The following is a 4,185-nucleotide window of genomic DNA, read 5'->3' as shown; positions in this document are numbered from 1 at the left end:
TTCCCATCTAATATTTTCAAGCCACAATTGAGTGCAGGAGGTAAGTGACCCCAGAGAATATGAAACCACAGGCAAGGAGGACTACTGTACAAGTATGATGGCAGCTTAAAACAATGCACGTTTATTATCTCAGTTTTGGAGGCCAGATACCTGAAATAAAAATGTCAGCAGGACCATGATCCTCCTGGTGTCCCTATGAGAGACTTCTTCCTTGTCTCTTCCAGCTACTGGTGTATCCTGGCGTCCTTTGGTTTGTTGCAGCATAATTACAGTCTCTACCTCTACTGCACGTGGTTTCCTTCTGCATTTTCGTATTTTCTCCTTTTCTGTTTCTTATAAGCACATCCTTCATTGACTTTAAGGGCCCACCCTGACCAAAGATAAACTCATTTCAAGCTCCTTACCTTAATTGTATCGGCAAGTAACTAACTCCAAATAAAGTCATAATTCTGAGGTTCTAGGTGAACATATATTTTGGAGATCCACTATTCAATCCACTATAGAGGGTCATACACATAACACACTCTTAAAAGTTTCAGCAAAATAAATAATAATAATTGAACACACACACACACACACACACACACACACACACACACACATATAAACAGAGCACCAAAGCAAATGTGGCCAAATGTAAATTGTTGATGGATTTATGTGAAGGTTATAAGAACATTCCGTGTAATCAACTTGCATTTGTTCTATATTTTGAGTTTTTGTAATACAATATTAATTAAATAACTGATATATCATGTTCAAAAATATAAGAAAAATGTGACAAAATTGAACATATGTTTTAAATTTATAAAAACACATAGAAACTATAGAACTAGAGAAGAATACAACTGAAGTTAACTCAATGGATGTGGAAAATGGCATGTTAAACACAGCTGAAGTGAGGACCATTAAACCTGATAGATGAAAAAAATATATGCAGTGACAAAGAGGAAAAAAACAGGTGGAACATGTAGAAAAGAGTATAGGAGAAACAGGGGATGTCTTCTTGACATATATTTAATTGACAACCTACAAAGCTATGTGAGAAATAATAGGGAGGAAGCAATATTTGAGTAAATGATACTCAAAAATCTTTCTCAATAAACCAAAAACAGAAAGCATAATTCAAGAGAATTATGAACCCAAAATAGATTAAGTACAAGGAAATTCAGATCTCAGAAGATCACAGTAAAACTTCTAAAACAAAAACAATCTGGGATAAAAAGGCACAATCAGAAAAATAGTAATAATACGGCCAGGCACAGTGGCACATACCTGTAATCCCAGCATTTTGGGAGACCCAGGTGGGTGAATCTCTTGAGGTCATGAGGTCGAGACCAACCTGGCCAACATGGTACAACCCCATCTCTACTAAAAATACAAAAATTAGCCAAGCATTGTGGCACATGCCTGTAATCCCAGCTACTCAGGAGGCTGAGGCAGGAGAATCACTTGAACCCAGGAGGTTGAGGTTGCAGTGAGCTAGGATTGCGCCACTGCACTCCAGCCTGGGGGACAGAGAGAGACTTTATCTTTAACAAAGAAAAGAAAAGAAAAATAGTAATAATAAAACTGGCAGCTGTTCATTAAACAGAAATGAGAATAATGCCAAAATAATGCAAGGAGGAGTATTTTTTCAACAAATGGTGATAGATGATCTGGCTGGCTTTATATTAAGAAATACAAAACACTAGCCGGGCGAGGTGGCGGGCGCCTGTAGTCCCAGCTACTCAGGAGGCTGAGGCCGGAGAATGGCGGGAACCCGGGAGGCGGAGCTTGCAGTGAGCTGAGATCCGGCCACTGCAGTCCAGCCTGGGCGACAGAGCGAGACTCTGTCTCAAAAAAAAAAAAAAAAAAAAAAAAAAACTGAACACAGAACCCAAGGCTTCACACCATACACAAATATTAAATTGAGAGGGATCATGGACAGAAATGTAAAAACTAAAAATATGAACATTGTACAAGAAAGCAAAGGACAATACCATCATGATTTTGGGGTAGGCAATGATTTCTTAAACAGAATGCAAAGGTAGCAATCATAAAAGCAAAACTTGAAATACTGTATCTATAAAAGTTAAAACATTTCGCTCTTCAGAAGTCATTATTATAAAAACAAAAAGGCAGACCATAGACTTGGAGATAATATTTATAATACATAAATCTGACCAAGAAGTTGCATCCAGTATATATAAAAAAATTACTACAACTCAGTAATAAAAATACACACATCCTTCATTTAAAAATCCACAGTACATCTTATTAGAAACCTAGCAGAATAGATAATGATGGCCAATTAAAACATAAAAATGGCTCAGCCTCACTACTCATCTGGGAATTGCAAATTAAACCACAAAAGAGCACTTCACACAAGGACAGCAAAAGTTAAAATGAATGGCAATCCCAAGTATGAGTGAAATGCAATGTAGCTTGAAGTCACATACATTTCTGGTTTGAGTGTAAAACGTATAAACCACTTTGGAAAACAGATCTAGCAATTCTCATATAAGTTAAACATATACCTAACATATAACCCAGCAATTCCACTCTTAGTTGTTTCTCCAAGAGAAATAAAAACACGGGTCTAAAGAAAGACTTAGACAAAAATTTCATACTTCTCTATTCACAGTAGCTAAAATCTGAAACTAACACAAATGGCCATTAAGAAGATAATGTATGAACTGTATGCATTCATACACTAGAAGACTACTCATTAATGAAAATTACAAACTATTTGAACATTCAACATGGATGAATAACAAAAACATTTTATGTTAAGAAAGCCAGACACAAAAGACTACTTACTGCATGTTCCCATGCATATAAATGACTAAAATAGACAAAATTTAGCGCAGTGATACACAAAATGATGGTTACCTGGACTTTCCCCCCCACTTTCCCACTTACCTCAGCACTGCTCCAGCTGCTCTGCATTAGCTCTGAGCTCTATGCCACTGCTAACCTAGCACCACCATCGTCTCCCTTCAGCCACCATCATGATTATCTATCCAGATCTCATCAGCCAGGATGAGATTTACAAGAACCAGGAGATCACAGAAGGGTGGTGCCTGGAGATGGAGGGGAAGATAGTCAGTAGGACAGAGGATAACATTGATGGCTCGCTTATTGGTAGAAACGCCTCTACTGAAGTCCCTGAGGGTAAAGAAACCCAAAGCACAGTTATCACTGGTGTTGATGTCATACACTATCACAGGAAACAAGCTTCAAAAAAGAAACCTGTAAGAAGTACGTAACGTATTACATGAAATCGATCAAAGGCAAACATGAAGAACAGAGATCAGAAAGAGTAAAACCTTTCATGATAGGGGTTGCTGAACAAATCAAGCACATCCTTGCTAATTTCAAAATCTACCAGTTCTTTACTGGTGAAAACAAGAATCTTGACAGCGTTGGTTGCTCTACTGGACTACCGTGAGGACACTGTTACCCTACATATGCTTGTCTTTAAGGATGATTTAGAAATGAAAAATTATTAACAAATTTGGCAATTACTTTGAATTTATCACCTGTCATCAAAACTACCTGCTTTTTGTCATCCACACAACAGCAGGACTTACGACAAATGGAACTGATGTCATCTTGAGCTTTTCATTTACGTTGACTATGACTTACTTGGAGTGGAGGCATTGTTTTTAGGAAAAACATGTCATGTAGGTTGGCTAAAAATAAAATGCATTTAAACTCATTTCAGAGAATACCTTTTAGTTTAATATATATTTAAGCTAAATACATCTTGTAGTGTTCCTGGAGAAGCTGGAGCTGGGTTATAAGGCACTACTAGAAAAATAAGACCGTCATCAGATAACTTCTTCAGTGGAAATTACTTCTAGGACTGGAATATAAAATAATCAAGAATCTAAAGTTTTAATTCTGAGTTGCAGTAAAAGGAAAGACCATGCTTATGACAGTGCCAACATATGAAATGAAGTCTTATACATTTCCTCACCTACAATGGAAGTAGTTAATTTTGGAAGAGATTACCAAGAGAACAAAAAGAGACTAATTCAGTTGAAAAAAAAAAACAGTGGTGGTGATTGCTACAAAGGGGCATGAGATAACTTTCTTGAGTCCGAGAAATGTTTCACATCTTGATTTAGTAGTGGTTACATGGGTGTATGTATTTGTTAAAACCCATCAAATTGTACATTTAATTTTTTGCATTTTATAATA

At 36.8% G+C, this 4,185-nt stretch overlaps 1 pseudogene; it reads left to right on the top strand.

Moving 5' to 3' along the window:
• The first annotated feature begins 2,515 nt into the window (after positions 1 to 2,515).
• Positions 2,516 to 3,541, top strand: LOC101018221 (annotated as a pseudogene).
• The last annotated feature ends 644 nt before the right edge of the window (positions 3,542 to 4,185 follow it).

Source organism: Papio anubis, chromosome X, assembly GCF_008728515.1.
Source record: "Papio anubis isolate 15944 chromosome X, Panubis1.0, whole genome shotgun sequence".
Taxonomy (NCBI): domain Eukaryota; kingdom Metazoa; phylum Chordata; class Mammalia; order Primates; family Cercopithecidae; genus Papio; species Papio anubis.
Note: the sequence above shows the minus strand (reverse complement) of the source record. Positions and strands in the feature narration are given on the sequence as shown.